This window comes from Triticum urartu, chromosome 6A (assembly GCF_056163025.1).
Source record: "Triticum urartu cultivar PI428250 chromosome 6A, HENAU_Tu73, whole genome shotgun sequence".
In the NCBI taxonomy this organism is placed as follows: domain Eukaryota; kingdom Viridiplantae; phylum Streptophyta; class Magnoliopsida; order Poales; family Poaceae; genus Triticum; species Triticum urartu.
This window is the reverse complement of record NC_141878.1, coordinates 507,751,065-507,759,119: the sequence shown is the minus strand read 5'-3', so window position 1 is coordinate 507,759,119 and position 8,055 is coordinate 507,751,065.

Here is an 8,055-nt window from a genome sequence, read left to right as displayed (position 1 = left end):
CAAAGTATTGAAGAAATCCATGCCTTCATCATTAGCCGGAAGTAACCAGGGCATGTTGGTACGAATTTCTGCAAAGTTGTTTTGGAATGGAGTCCCGGATAGAATAATCCTCCTTTTGGTACCAATTCAGCAAAGGCCTTCCAAATAGTGATATTCGGAAGGCTCTTGCTGAACTTTGTACCAAAAAGCGAATTATCCTATCTGGGAGTCCGTTCCAGAACAACTTTGAAGAGCTTCGTACCATCATGCACATGTTACTTTCGCCTAATGATGAAGACATGGTTTTGTTGAATCCCTTGACACTAGGCAACCTCCCGACCCCTCGGCGATCCTATCGAACATGAGAGGAAGAAGAGGATAAAAAAAGAAGAGGAAGAAGAAAAAAAAAGAGGAGAAGAAAGAATAGAGGAGATCTTCTCCTCTATTCTTTCTTCTCCTCTTATTTTTCTTCTTCTTCCTCTTTTTTTTATCGGGATGGAGGGTCGTCGAGGGACATAGATGTAGTGTCGTCGTTGTCGATATATACCCCCTCCCGATAGCTTACTATGATTAGGTAGCTAGTTCTACGTTTGGCACTAATATATCCATCTGTCATGTTTGAATAATAATTGCCATGTTGTAAATATTTGTAGAAACTATGGACACCGCCCTAGACGAAGTAACAAAAGAAGCGTTGTTGAGGGACATAATCGTAGAAGGAAGTGATGCCATCTCGTTGTTTCTCAACGAAACCGATGGTCTGGAAGGAGAGGGTGAACAAGCTGGCTACGGTGACCTAATGCCGGTGCAAGAAGAAGAACATGAGGACGGCTCCGGTGACCCAATGCCGGTGCAAGAAGGAGACCGTGATGACGGCTCCGGTGACCGAACCGAGTCCGGCCAGGTATATATATTAGTTAAGCCTATGCTGACTAGCTGATTGATGCATTCATTGTTTTGGTATGTACACATATTAATTAAGTCTTTGTTCTTTTTTCTAGCCCTCCGGATCGAGCACAACTTCGGTAAAGAGACGAGGCCTGAAGAAAAAGTTGAGCTCGGATGAAAAGTTTGAGATCATAGCAATCGCGCCCGACGGCCAACCTATTGAACCCCTCCGGACAAAGAGCGCATTTGTTGCTCAGTGCGGGGTTCTGGTTAGGGACAAGATCCCGATAAGCATCCAGCAATGGTTTAAGCCGGCTACAGAAGACCCTGAGGTGTCTTATGTCAATGATATGCAGAAAAATGATCTTTGGACTGAGCTGAAGTCAAATTTCACCCTACTGCCTGAGGATAATCCAGAGAACCCCGGTTAAAGAGAAATTAATCAAGTCTTTTGCTCTAAAGAGGATGGCAGAACTATTCAGGAGGTGGAAGAAAGAGCTGAATAAGTTTGTCGAAAATAACGAGACACCAGAATTCAAGGGCAGATATGAGAAGATCGGAGATCACTGGCCCGCATTTGTGGCCTACAAGACATCGGAAAAGAGTCAGAAGATGTCAGCAACAAACAAGCAAAATGCTGCGAAGAAGAAGCTTCACCATCGCACGGGGTCAGGTGGCTACCTCGTAGCCCGGCCTAAGTGGTCCAAGACTGAGAATGATCTGGTTCATAAAGGGATCGAACCAGAGACAATTAATTGGCCAGACCATTGCCGGACTTGGTTCTTCGGGGCTGGCGGAACACTGGACCCTGTAACAGGGAAGTGCATTTGGACGAACGATCAAATGGACATACCAGTCAGTAAGCTTAAGCAGTATATCGAAGCAGCGCAGGAAGGGATGTTCTTTCCAGACAGAGAGAACGACGAGCTCACAATGGCCCTCGGGAATCCTGAGCACCCTGGACGGACACGAGGCACGCCAGGCTCCATTCCATGGAAGGTTGGGTTTCCGGACGCAGGCGGTTACAAATCCCATGAGAGGAGGAAAAAAGTGCAGCAGACCCAAATGCAGGCGCTGAAAGCAAGGGTAGACGCGATAGAGGAACTAGAAGCAAATCGCAGCAAATGTACTGCCGAAGCCTCCCCCGAAGCTACCCCGCCATCTCAGCGCAGAAGCAGCGTGGCTTCCACCGAGCTGCTTCAGCCGGAGCATGCCTTGACGGCTCCTGCCAGCTATCCCGTGAATGCTATAACGGAGTCTCAAAATTGCCACCTTATGACGCAATGGATGAATTTGAAGGTTAAGGCGGCTGTTGGCTCTGTTTTTCCTACTGAACCCGGCGCAACTTTTCACTGCCGGCCGATTCCAGAAGGATATGCTAGGGTGATGGTGGATGAGATAACGGAGGGATTTGAGGACCTCCAGCTTGACCACCCTACCGGTGAAGGGGAGACTCGGCTGGGGTCTGCTCTGAAGACTCCATGCCTATGGCGGAAGGAGCTCATCAACCTTCCGAACTGGACGCCACCGCCTCCTCCTCCTCCTCCGGCGAGTCAGGGCACTCCGCCTCCACCGCCTCCTCCTCCGGCGAGTGACGATCAGGGCCCTCGGCCGGCTCCTTCTCCGACGCGTGGCGGCACTCCGCCTCCTTCTCCGCCTGCGCCGACGCGCCCGAGCAGCCAGCCTCCTCCTTCTCCGCCTCGTCGGGAAGGGCGGAAGAGACCTGCCGCCGCTCCAGCTGCTCCGGCGCGTCGTAGTCCTTCTCCTCCGCCTCTTAAGCAAGTAAAGAAGACAACCGCTACGTCTGCTCGGTCGGCGTCTAGCAGTACAACCAGAGGCGGGAGGACATACAGATTTGGTCCTTCTCTGAAGACTCCAGAGAAGTTACCATACGAGAGTACCCAGGAGGAGAACGCCGAGATCGCGCGAGAAGAAGTGAAGAAATTCTTTGAAGGGGTGAAAGCAAAGAAACATCCACCTCCGGAGGAGAAGGTAGATCGGGTGAAAGTGAAGCGCACTCTGGCTGCCCTGACAAAACCACCGAAGTCTGATCCGCCGAAAGGAAACTATGACCGCATTATTGGAAAGGAATTTGCCGAAGCGGAGCGGTCGGGAAGTACTGTCAGTGATCAAAGGCTGAAAGAACGACGAGCTGGGAAACAAATTGCCCAGCTCGGCGAACAAGCGAAGCAATCGTGCCCCCCGCTCAAGGTGCCTAGCCACAACGTCGATAATGATCCAAGGATGGTGCCCGGTTATAGCAATCTTGCAGATTACCTGCCCGACGAAGTACATTATGAACCCATGGAGGTGCAGATACAAAGATACGAGTACGGGAAGCCTCTCGTCAAAGATGAAAGATCTCTATCAACGATGATGCGAAGATTGCATGATTGGTACTTGAAAATCTACAGAGACTCTGGGGGGAGGAGTACTTTGTATGTGAAAGTTAAAAAGGAGCATGACCTCATTGGAATTGATCTGTTGCCTGTTCCATTTGAGGAGTTCTATCAGTTTTTCAATCAATTGGCCCTCGATAAAACAACGGTCACCTGCTACTTTCTGTAAGTAGTACTACTTCTGTCATTAAGTTTCTCTATATAGCTTAGCTCTTTCATTGCATGTATTTATAATCATCCTCACTATATTATGCAGATTGAAGATCGCCGAATTGAAGAAAAGATAAGTCGGTGATATTGGGTTCATTAACACATATCTCATAGATGCAACGCAGGTTAAACTTCATGCCGCAGCTACCGAGGCCAGCTTGCTACGATCGTTCGTAATAAATCAAAACAAAGATATAATACTCTTTCCTTACAACTTCAGGTGAGTGTTATGGTGTCTTGTGCGTATTCGGTTTCCCTTATATATTAGTCAAGGTTATAGTAATGTAATTCATGAGTTATGCATGTGTGTGCAGTTTCCACTTTATTCTCCTAGAGATTAAGCTTGAGCAGGGAGTAGTAACCATCTTGGACTCTAAACGAAAAGATCCCAAGGAGTATGCGGACATGACTGAAATCCTCAAGAAGTAAGTTAAATCGATCATTATCCACCATATCAGCAACTTTGTTCATTTCCTGATATCAAGTAATTGTTTTCTTTGTCCGGCAGGGTTTGGAGAAAATTCACCAAAACAGTTCCGGGACTGCCGAAGGAGCTAGAATTTAGACACCCGAAAGTAAGTACTATAGTAGCATGTTCCGCGCATCTCCTAGTGATTCAAGTGCTAGTTTCATCAATACCATTTAGCATTCTTGCTTATCAGTTTGATTGACCTCTATTTCTTGTAAAGTGGTTGTGGCAGGAACAAGGGAATGATTTCTGTGGATACTACATCTGCGAGTCCATCTGCCACACGACCTGTGAGCGGGGCGGGTACTCTAACGAACAATATGAAGTACGTAAATAACAACATTCACAATTTTATTTTATTACCATCATTTGTGTTGAGTTTCATTCATTTATATATATATGTATTGACCCCCTTCTTCAAATTAGATGTTTCGGAAGTGGGATGAACTCCTAGCACCAGCTCGCATGTGAGCAATTCAAGAGGAATTGGCGGCATTCTTTCTTGACCACGTGATCCCTGAAGACGGAGAATTCTATGTGGACCCTGAGTCCGTATGATTATATTTGTAAGAGATAATTATTGTATATATGTAGCCGGTAGTGTCAGATAGATATACGAGAACTTGTTGTTCGACCAATCTCTCGGAGAAGGAGAGGTGGTCGATATCACTTCTCTCTGTATATATGCATATATGTTCATGACGATCTTCTGTTTCCTTCGTTTGCTTACTACCTAGCTAGCGTGTCTAGTCCTCTCTATATACGTATGTATAGTACGTAGCGTCGACCAAGCACGGACATAACAGAGGACACTTCTCTCTATTAATTATAACTAGCTAACACAATATATGAAACACCTAAATTAACCCCCCAAAACCCCCAACCCCCCCCCCTTCAAAAAAAACAAAAACACCAGCCACAGAAGTGCTGACGCGTGGATGCCTATTGGTCCCGGTTGGTGCCACCAACCGGGACCAAAGGGTCTCCTGACTGGGCTCTGCGCACTGCCCACGTGGAGGGCCTTTAGTCCCGGTTCTGGATTGAACCGGGACTAAAGGGGGGAGGTATTAGTACCGACACTTTAGTCCCGGTTCCGGAACCGGGACTAAAGGCCCTTACGAACCGGGACTATAGACCCTTTTTCTACCAGTGTAGGTGAGTCCAAATGAGGTGCGGTTTTCGGCCATGCGATCGTGATCGAACGCTCTAGATGATGGAGAGGGTTTTGGTGGGTTTTGGGCCAAATTGGAGGGGTGTTGGGCTGCAACACACACGAGGCCTTCTCGGTCCCTCGGTTAACCGTTGGAGCATCAAACGAAGTCCAAATGGTACGTAACTTGACAGGCGGTCTACCGGTAGTAAACCAAGGCCGCTTGGCAAGTCTCGGTCCAATCTGGAAATGTTTAATCCCCACACACGAAAGAAAGGTAGAAAAGACCACCGGAGGAGAACGGAGCACCGGAATGCAAAACGGACAACGGGGAAAATGCTCGGATGCATGAGACGAACACGTATGCAAATGCAATGCACATGATGACATGATATGAGATGCATGACAACAATAACAACACACGGAGACAAAAACCCGAACCCAAGAAAATAAAATAACTTAACGCCGGAAACGACAAGAGTTGGATTACATATTAGGTAAATCATATCCGGGGTGTTACACATTCCCAAGCTTAGATGCTTGCGACTTCTTGAAATATTATCTTCGGATGCCTTGGGCATCCCCAATCTTGAGCTTTTGTGTCTCCTTAATTCTTCTCATATTATGGTTTTCCTAAATCTCAAAAGCTTCATCCACACAAAACTCAACAAGAACTCGTGAGATAAGTTAGTATAAACCAATGCAAAAACCTTATCATTCTCTACTATAGCAAATCACTAAAATTATTATTCAACACTGCATACTAAATGCCTCTGAATATTTAATACTCCTATCCTCAAATAGAATCATTAAACAAGCAAACATATGCAAACAATGCAAACATAACATCAATCTGCCAAAACAATACAGTATGTAAAGAATGCAAGAGTATCAATACTTCTTAAACTCCAAAGATTATGAAAATTTACCACACTGTAGAAAAATTATCAGAGCTTATTTTGCAAAAGGTTTCAACATTTTATCACATTCTGACTTTTCTAGCGAATTTCTGCAATAGCAGTAAACTTTCGGTTTTCAAACAGCAACATATAGACTTGTAAAATAAGCATAGTAAAGGCTATCAATGCCACTTTTATTGAAATAAAAGATGCAAAACATTATTGAAAATAATAGCAAGCAAATCCTAACAAAATAAATTGACGCTCCAAGCAAAACACATATCATGTGACGAATGAAAACATAGCTCCAAGTGAGGTTACCAATAATGTTGGAGACGAAAGAGGGGATGCCTTCCGGGGCATCCACAAGCTTAGTTGCTTGGATCTTCCTTGAATATTACCTTGGGGTGCCTTGGGAATCCCCAAGCTTAGGGTCTTGCGACTCCTTATTCTCCTCATATCGACATCTCACCCAAAACATGAAAACTTCAATCGCACAAAACTTAACGGAACTTCATGGGATAGGTTAGTATGATAAATACCAAACCGTTTCACTTTGGTACTGTCAAACACAAGATTCATAATTGTTTCGCACAAAACTGTAGCATATCATTTCCACAATTTATACTGAGCAATATAAGCCATGGAAACTAGAAAACAAGTAAACTATACATAGAAAGCAGAATCTGTCAAAAACAGAACAATATGTAGTAATGTGTACTCCAACCATACTTCTCGTACTCCAAAAATTCTGAAAAATTAGGAAAACCTAGGAAATTTGTATATTAATCTCCTGCGAAAAGAATCAGCATTTTATCACGCTTCTGTTAAAAACGAGAATTGTTTTCCTGAGCGCAAAAGTTTCTATTTTTCAGCAAGATCAAATCAACTATCACCGTAAGCCATCCCAAAGGTCTTACTTGGCACTTTATTGAAACAAAATCAATAAAACATGATTACTACAGTAGCATAATCATGTGAACACACAAAACCAGTAGGTAAAAGTGTTGGGTTTTCTCCCAACAAGTGCTTTTCTTTAATGCCTTTTAGCTAGGCATGATGATTTCAATGATGCTCGCATAAAATATAAGAATTGAAACACAAAGAGAGCATCATGAATCACATGACTAGCACATTTTAGTCTAACCCACTTCCTATGCATAGGGATTTTGTGAGCAAATAACTTATCGGAACAAGAATCAACTAGCATAGGAAGGCAAAACAAGTGCAACTTCAATATTTTCAACACATAGAGGAAACTCGATATTATTGCAATACCTACAAGCAAATGTTCCTCTCTCATAATAATTTTCAATAGCATCATGAATGAATTCAATAATATATCTATCATATAAATCATTCTTTTCATGATGCATAAGCATAAAATTTTGTTACTCTCCACATAAGAAAATTTATTCTCACCAATAGTAGTGGGAGCAAACTCAACAAAATAACTATCATGTGAGTGAAAATTAAAATCATGATGACAAGTTCCATGGTTATCATTATTCTTTATAGCATACATGTCATCACCATAATCATCATAGATAGCAACTTTGTTATCATAGTCAATTGAAGCCTCATCCAAAATGGTGGATTCGTCACTAAATAAAGTCATGGCCTCTCCAAATCCACTTTCATCATTATAATCATCATAAATAGGAGGCATGAAATCATTATAACAAATTTACACATCAAATCTTGGGCGACTAAAAGTATCATCTTCATCAAACATAGATTCCCCAAGCTTACGGTTTTGCATATCATTAGCATCATGGATATTCAAAGAATTCATACTAACAACATTGCAATCATGCTCATCATTCAAAGATTTTTTATCAAACATTTTATAAAATTCTTGTTCTATCAATTGAGCACAATTTTCCTTTCCATCATTTTCACGAAAGACATTATAAAGATGAATAATATGATGCAACCTCAATTTCTTTTTTTTTGTAGTTTTCTTTTATAAACCAAACTAGTGATAAAACAAGAAACTAAAAGATTCAATTGCAAGATCTAAAGATATACCTTCAAGCACTCACCTCCCTGGCAACGGCG